Source organism: Rhamphochromis sp. 'chilingali', assembly GCF_963969265.1.
Source record: "Rhamphochromis sp. 'chilingali' genome assembly, chromosome: 15".
NCBI classification, from domain to species: Eukaryota; Metazoa; Chordata; class Actinopteri; order Cichliformes; family Cichlidae; genus Rhamphochromis; species Rhamphochromis sp. 'chilingali'.
Genome location: NC_137942.1, coordinates 26,872,223 through 26,881,344, shown reverse-complemented (window position 1 = coordinate 26,881,344; position 9,122 = coordinate 26,872,223).

The following is a 9,122-nucleotide window of genomic DNA, read 5'->3' as shown; positions in this document are numbered from 1 at the left end:
TCAAAGCCTTGGAAGTTGGATAGAAATTTCATCTTGGCCAGATCTGACTCACATTTTGTTTTCCTATTTTGTTCCTCATCTCATTTTCTGATTCATCTGTACCTCTTTTGTTATTAAGCACTCATCAGAGAGGTCTCGCTGACCTCTTGTGCTTGTTTTTCCTCATGTGGGGAGCCTCCGCTACTGTCAGCAGCAAACCTTTTTTGCAGAAGATGACTTGGACAAACCCTCTCTGACACTAATATGGCCCACAAACAGTCACTCTCTGGGGTTTACAAGAGGATACATGTGACCGCTCAGCTCTGATCCAGACAGAACTCGAGGATGTTATACACAAGAAAAGGAAGAGGGTGGCGTCGCATTATCTGCGCGCTCTGGCCTGCGCCAGTCTTCCGGTTTGGACTGGAACTGGTGACAGACGCATTCCCCTTCAGTTTCACATGGAGGTTTCTCACAGCATCAGCACTCGAGATTGCGGCTCACGTGTCTGGACGGCACGGTAAACTTTCATTGGGGCGGCCAGTCACGAGATCTTGTTTAGTGTTGCTCTTTTATTGTGTCTGTAGCAATTAGGGCAGCGTCAGTTCTTGTGAAGTTAGTGAGCATTGTTCATCTTGTTTGAGATTTACAAGGCGACCATTAACACTTATTTCTTGTAATTCTGGGTCTATTAAAGAAAAATGGCTAATAAATAGAACAAACGTGGCTAAGTGAGACACAGTGAATGTATGAGTTCATGCAGAAAACAGTAAGCTACGAAAGAAATTTAAAGCCTTCAGGTAGTTCTCTTGATCCTGTAGCCTGTTGCTAGTAGGCCTACCTTGACTTGTTTGGCCTTAACAACCACAGAAACAATCCTACCCATCGAGGGTGTGTGTGTGTGTGTGTGTGTGTGTGTGTGTGTGTGTGTGTGTGTGTGTGTGTGTGTGTGTGTGTGTGTGTGTGTGTGTGTGTGTGACACAGCTTGAACACATTGGAAGATGGAACTCATTATCCACTTTAAATAAGATGTCAGATTGGAGAGGTCAAGATTGCATCAATAACATGCAAAACTACAGCCACTAAAGTCCTGTACGTGACTTTTACTGGGGCAGGCGAATCATATGGAAAAGATAGATGTAAGCCCCAAATCTTTTTTTTATTAGACTACTTCACCTTGCGTGCCGCATCACTGAGGGAGAGAGTGGAAACAGCCTCTGTGCAGACTCAACAAGCTAAAAATGTGTGTGTGTGTGTCACAGAGAGCATTCCTGTCTGTCCAGCATTTCTACGTCCAGCATGTGTGTGAAGCTTGACGAGGTTCCCCTCTCTTCTCTCCGGGGGAGCTGTTGTGAAAAACTCAATGGACGTCTCTCTTCCCAGCATCTGGTTCTTAGAAGTGTCTGCGAACACATGGGCCCATTAGTTCCACCTCCGGGTGGACTCCTGCCCAATCCACACTGATGTGATCTCACAGGAACCTGGGCCAGCCCTCCCTGGAGACCCATAACCACCCAAAGGCACAAGAACAAATAGCATAGCACTTATGCACACTCCTTTATGGCAGGTGATTCCTTGCCCTGTTTCCAGAGCATGCAGGAACTTCAAAGTATCACATTCACGCCATTGTTCTCACCCTTGGCTTCCTCATCTCCAACCTGCCACATAGTTGGATTTTTGGCTGGGACCAGAGTCAGGCATATGCAGGGGAGGTCACAGGGGAGGGCTTGCCGGTCTGCTTTGAAGCTACAGAAAAGGGGGCTTGGGCCCATACACTGTAGAAAATAAATGAAGTTACAGCCTAACAATCTTCTTTTTTAACTTTTAAACTGAAATTAAGTCCATCAATATTACTTTTTTACTTTTTCTACTGCATGTCATTAATTTTGGTTTACTTTATCGCGTAGTTTTTGGTTCTCTTCCTTCCTTCTCCAACGAATCACGGTAGACAGCTGCCTCTCCCTTCTAGTCGCCAAGTTGCTCATAGGGATCATCTTATTGTTAGCATTTATTGTCTAATATTTCCATATTAAGTGGCTCGAGCTGACTGCACTCAGGATTCAGTGCTTTAAGGGTGTACAAGACATGGAATTAAAGAACACTGCCAGGAACATGAAGCAGCATTTTTGAGCTGTTGTAAAGCGATATAATACTGTTGATACATGTTTGTTATTAGCTGTTTACTGCATTTTTATATTTGTTGGAGTTTTCTTAAGCTGTAGTGCATTTAGACCTCTTAGGGCAACCACAGTAGTTTCATTTACCCTGCATGAATGGCCAGAAATGAAAGTGTACAGACTTTTTTATGTAGTGCGGTACCAACTCTTTGTCTTAACTATATAGTATGTATTCTTTCCAGAAATGCCCATTTTGAGTCCATTCATTTTCACCACCTCCGTGGTTGGTTTCCTCAGCCTTAAGTTCTGCAAATGTGTTTGTTTCATCTCTATCTCTGCCTTTGTCTGTGTGCCAAACATTAGCTGTTTATCCTCCATGTTAAACTTTCCATGAGTGCACTCGTGGTTTTCATCGTTGCCTGCACCTTGTGGTTTTGTCTCCCTGATCGAATTGATATCCTGTGCACTGAACTCTGCCATCCTCTCCTAACAAAAGAGTGTGTGAACTTCTACCTGGTCTCCCGAGTCTGAGAACTGAGCCCTTTTGTGAAGACTGAGTTGTTAAAAATCGATACACTGCTTCCTGCACTTTAAAATTGTGCTTTTGCTTTTGCAAGAAAAATGCATCACTCTCTAACTATTTCTTACATTTCTTACTATAGTGACGTGTATTACATCATGCATTGCTTAGACATGGAAAAATTCAAAACGTGACAGCTTTTGAAATGTTTTATTGGACAATCACTTTTTAAAAGACAGCGTTAGTGACCTGTCTGTCTGCAAACCCTAAAATGTTTCATTTCTAAGTATGTATTTCTACGTCGTGTTTGACTGGAACTGACTAAGATTTAAATTGATTTTGCTTTTAGTTGAGCTCACAGCACAAATCGTGTCATACTCACTCATGATGACTGCCTATTGAAAGGTGCTGAAAAATGGGCCAGTAGGAGGCAGACAAGAGGAAATAAATGGTACAGGGTGAGATGCGTGAGGAGTGGAGGTTATCCACCAGCTGGGGAAACACAGTGGCTGGCAGGTTGAAGATTTTTGTGGTAAAAATCAGCTTTAGGGCCAATGAAAATGTTTGTGCAGAAAGGTTTCAAACATCCCCACAGGAAATAAGAAGACTGCTCTTCACTGACAGGAAACATACATCCTCTCACTCGCGTATTACACAGAGCCTGGCAAAGGACAAATTCTTCCTGACACTGTGGGTGGGAGTCCAGCACAGGAATGAAATGTCACGATGACAGAGTTTGCTGGTGAAAGATTTACACATCAGAATGCCGCAATAAATGCATCACTTCACTCTGTTCTTGTGGTATGAGCTTTGAGTCCCACCATGAATCACAGATGAAAAATGAAGCGAAAAAAAATCCTGCTTAAATAAATACGTTAAATTAGAATCTGTCTATAAACAAATACAAATACTTCTTTAGATGTTCTTGAACTTACACATATTTTTTCAAATATGCATATTTAAATTTAAACATGCATGAAAATGACATTATTCTTCCTCAAAGGATTGCTCCACCCCAAGTCAAAGGTTTGTTTGTGTGACAAAATAAGTAAATAGACGAAAAAGGGAGAAATCACCGAAAATTGGGTTTGTTGCTCAAGGACAACATCGTGCCATAGGTTAAGTCCTTATCTACTAGCTGCTCTCTTACTCACAAAGGGGTCACCACAGCAGGTAACTGCACACTTTAGTTTTTTGGCAGATTGCTTTAAATACAAAATACTCTACCTGATGTAATTCCAGAGGGATTTGTGTCTCCCCCGGAGATGAAACTGGGGAGCTTTCACTTGTTAGGCTAAGCTGTAAATCCCTACACTAGGAGACTTTAAAAACTATGGGTGGTCTCATCATTTTTGTAAGCAGTTTATTTTGTGCGCTAGCTTTACTTTATATCATAAATGTTTAAAAACTAGAAGAAATGTTCTGTTTTTAATTCTCCGTTTCTTTGCTTGGTGGTAGTGTCGTGTTGTACACAAGAAACACACGATGAAGAGCCCACAGTGTTGTTATTAGCTCTGTGGCTGCAGAGCTGGGTCTTATGAGCACTTCTTTTTAAAATTTTCACATACTTGGTTTTGAACCAAAGTTTTGGGCACATTTAAACTTTCACCTGATGACACTTGATGTTAAACTTTACAAAACCCCAAAAAAGGTAATAAAGTGATGATGATTCAAACCAACCAGTGTTACTGTAGCTATAGTTTTTGGGTCAGCCACTGACATTACAAGCATGAGTAAAGAAAGCCTTTTGATATTGTGGGACTTTGAATCATCCATCCTTCCCATCAATCACCTCCTTTTTCTTCTAAGAATACTATATTTTTTTTTACCTGCTGAATTAATAAACAAGTCAGAATAATAAAATTTTCTGGGGGATAAATGGCATAACTTTTTCTTTTACTTTGAAGCCTGAACTGGACACCAAACAAGGGAAAATGTGTCTAAGGGTAGAAGCCACATGAGATTCAGTTCTGCTGAACCTCCACATATAATGGAGGTGAAACAAACAGAAATTGTGGACCTGGAGATGACATCACCAGCCTAGGATCTTTTGCCAGAGGCTGAATGTAGGGAAGATCTTTTTTCCAACACTTGGCAAGGGAGACTTGTACACTCCAATCCCCTTTTATTGCTGTTTACCCCTTTGCCAAGCTTTGTCGAAATCGCATAGTTTCACAAGATGAATGTGGAAGAGAAAAAAAGACCCTACAGTGTGGCTTTCTACAGTCACCACCCAGCCCTCCCTCGGGTTTCAGCTCTGCACTGTATCTGTGTGCGTCTAGTTGTCCTGAACCTAAATCTTTTAGTGTTGATTCTTCCCACCTATAAAAGGCTCTCGCATGGATGTGTGTTACGCTTTTAGTGCTGTTATCTTATTAAGCAGCCGGAGAGGTGAGGCAGCATCCTAACAGAAAGGATCAGGCGCTCTGACCCACAACCGAGTAACACTCAGCCACCCCACACTTTTTCTAAATATGTACACAAGTGCACAAGAGAGCGGCAGCGAGCCCAGAGGAGACTGCGCTGGCGCTCGCTGCTACACCCGCGAATCATAAATCCACCGTCGGACAGGCAGGCTGAGCTGAACGTTTCGACACTGTGGGCCAGGTGATTTATGGATCGATGTAACCTCTGGAGTTTAAAAATAACAAGAACAAACCTCGCCTGGGATGGAATACCTCTGCGCTGAACTGATACTGCTAAACCACTTTAAAGACATTTCATCCACTCACCAGGAAAGTGTGAGGTGGAAAATTGGATGAGTTATGTGATATATTATAAAAGACACCCAGCTCTTATATTTTAATAAAATGCTGAAATGGTGCAGGGAGCTTATGGACTGCTAACAGGGGAAAACAGAAGGTGTTTAATGAGAAGTCGTTAATGGAAACATTATTAAAGCATACCGTTAACAGCCTCGTTCATCGCTCAGACTAAAACCGTTTCCTCCTGACTTCTCTGTACATGCCGTTTAGAGCGAACGTCACTTACTCCCTAAAGGAACCTCCTCTAGCGACCTCCGCCAACTCCCAAAAGCTCCTCACTATAAAAACCAGCACCTGCAGGACAGAGGAGAGCGCCAGTAACTCACACCGTGGCAGATCCCAGCTCGAGTCTTTCTGGGTGAAGGCCTTCCTGCGCGTCAAGGGTTTGCTCTGATGATAGAACCCGCCACTTCCTCACCGGGCCTCACGTTTAATGGAGTGCAAAGTTCCCTTTAATATTTCTACAGGTGTCAGGCACGAGAGGCGCAGAGGTCTTCTTTTAATGCAAAGCCTCGTAAAACTTTCCATAAAAGCTCCTTTTAGGAGGACAGCACATATAAAATATAAGGCAACGGTGAACTATTTGCCTTGATTTATAGAGTTTCTGCAGGAATTTGTACTCGTATGTTTATCATTTCATTTAAACCTTATTCTGGTGTTTTGAACATGCGCACAATCCTATCTGCTTTGCAAAAAGTGGTTCCAGTATTGGAGTGAAGCTCTAACTTGTAATTTTACAATGCAACACAGTTTATCTTCGTTCGTCTCCTAAAAATCAGCTGTCCTTTGATACCACAGATCACAAACTCGGCTTAACAATGACGTAATGCAGACAGATTGCCGTCCTTCTTCTAACGCTAATTTGTGAGGCTCACACAAGAAGCTTTCACTGTGGTAGGTGTTGTTGGGCACTGCAGAACAATCTAACGCTGTTTCCCCAGCCACATACAGCTGTCATCATCGCCATTCACAGGGCCTAGATGAGCAGGAAAACACTAATCATGTCATCACTGTTCTGCACTGGAGCAAGAGCCCTATTTAGCGCGATAGCAGCGTGTAATTACACCGTCCTCTGGGGCTGTGGCATTGTGGTGGGCCTGGCCAATGCCAAGAAAAGCAGCGGAGGAGCTGATTAACTTGGACTTACATCTTGCATTCTTTTGCAGTGCCTTGCTGCACCGAGCTGCGTGCGCGCTACAAACAATCGCCACTAATGACGTTCATTTATGGCAAGTTTATGTTCCCAAAATACCTCAAAGACCTCTGCACACACACAGCGTAAACACATAAATGGAAACATGGTGCCACGCATAAATTCTTATGTCTGCAATTTGCTAGTACATATTCCAAGACACAAACAAAGCACAGGCATGCTGTTATTGGCATATACACATTCACACATGCTGTAGCGCTTAAGGCCCAAAAAACTTTGAACTTCTTTCAGCTGCTGCAGATGCCAAAATAACAAATTCACACAAATATGTCAACAGTGCTAGGAACCTACAGCACTGCCTTAAGCAGTTAGCTAACATTAGCATACTAACATGGTCAAAATGGCTCTCTTGGACAATACTCAAGTGTTGTGTTTATGATAGTCACCATTATCACCAGTCAAATAAATAACACTCCTCACAAAATATATCTGAGGTTAAAGGTTATGCTATTCATTTTGCACTGTCTCCATTTGCTTACCACAAGCTGTCTTACAATGCTTGAATTTTGAGGATTGAAGTGTTGTCTCAAATCAAGCATGGCCAGTTGTCAACTCCTGGAAATTATTACAGAATTCATCTGGGATTTCTGCATTTAAAGATGAAGATTCAACAAACATTTTCCAAACAATTCCACATCATGTGTGTCATCCAGGTAATCACAGTGCACTGCTACATATGTACCAGTACCTGAAACCGCTGGGACCAAAGTTACAGACCAGTATTAGTTATTTGCTAATCTGTGGGTATAGAAGAAGAAAAATGAAAAAGAAACACTCTTTAACCATGCTATAAGAGACGAGGTTGCATTTTCTTCCACTAGAGGGTATTATGCAACTTCCCCGTTAGCATCACTTATTTGGAAGATCAGTACAGAGCTGAGCAGAGAGTAACCAATTAAACAAATAACTACACATAGTAGATTTTAGAGAAATGTGTTTATGCTTTGTATGTCTGAAAGGAAAATAATATCAGGCAATATATCAGAAAGTCAGTTTTTCAAATCAACAAATATCGGTACCAGTATCTGTCTTAAAATTCATCTATCAGTAGGGCTCCAGCAAAAGTACTTATGCACTGAAAATAGCAAGCATAGATATTAAAGTAGGGTATCTGAGGTAGAATTTAAGGGTGAAAAAGTCCTTATTAGTTATTAGTTACAATTCACCCTGAGAGCAACCTGAATCTGGATCAAATTCAATGCAATTCTTACGACAGAAGAGGGATTTTAGGGATTTCCTCCTCATGGTGGTGCTTTGTCTGGGCTTCATCAATGTCATTTTCTGAAAAAGATGAAAGTGTGTAGAAAACGTAACGTTTATTAAGATACTTTAGTCTAAACTGAGGTTGAATCTGTACTGCCTTACTCACTCTGTCTCTGTTACTCCTCTTCAGCGGCTCCACACTCAGTTTAGGAAGCGGTAGCAGAGCTTTTGAAGACAGATTTTTATCACCATTTATTAGACTGCACCTCACACATTAAACCTAACGCTTAAAATATTGCCGGCCTAATATTAAGAAGTGCATACCAGACGACCTCAGCACTGGTCCTGGAAATGCACGTCGACTTTTTATTACTTGCTTTGGTGTGAGTTTTCAGCAGGACTCGCTCTATCTCTGTAACACAGTCTGGGCAACAATTAGACTTGGTGACATTTACTTGGCCTTCAGCACTGACACACATATTCATTCACAAGGACACTTCCTTCGTATTGGTGACACTGGATAGGAACCACCACCCTTTGATGGTGGAAATACCTCTCAAGGATATCCTGGTACAAGCTGTTAGCATGGCATTTTGGAGCAGGCACACTACCACCTTTTCTATTTATTCAATATTTATTAATGCACAGCGTTTCTAAACTGCATGCATACTGCAAATCATGTAAGAATCGGAAAAACATAAATATAATTTTTATAATAAAAGTAGGCACACAAGAAGAAGAATAAAACTATCTCTGAGCACACGCTCTGCACTCAATCACAGTTATGGATCACAATGTTTTACATGCATGGATTTGACTCCATAAACATCTGGGTTTTTTCACTAACAGCCGACAAATGTTTATCTCAGAACAGAGTCAAACCAGTGAGGTGATATGAGAAGTAGTTTATTTTGTGGTTTTGCAAAAACATAGCTGCGCGCTGCTACTACATCATGTGGAATTCTTTGTAAACAGAAGTAATCCAAGCGCATACCTGACTTTTCAACACATACAGTATCTGCTTAACGTCCCGCCACAAAAACATCAAATGCCTCGGCCCAATAGAGGCAACAAGCCAGGACACAAAAGGAAAAAAAAATCCTCCTCAAAGAAAAAAAAAGAACTGATCAAATGATTTGACAATTTTCCAAAAATATTAACACTACAAATGCACGCACAAGCTGTTGGTTACAAAAGAAGCGTGTCCAAAAACATGAGCTGAGGACTTTTATGATGGCTGTATCCCTGCACTCAACAAGTCATTCCACCTCTATCCTTCACCCTGAATCCAGCAGCGTGAGCAGCAAGGGTGTGAAGATTAAAAG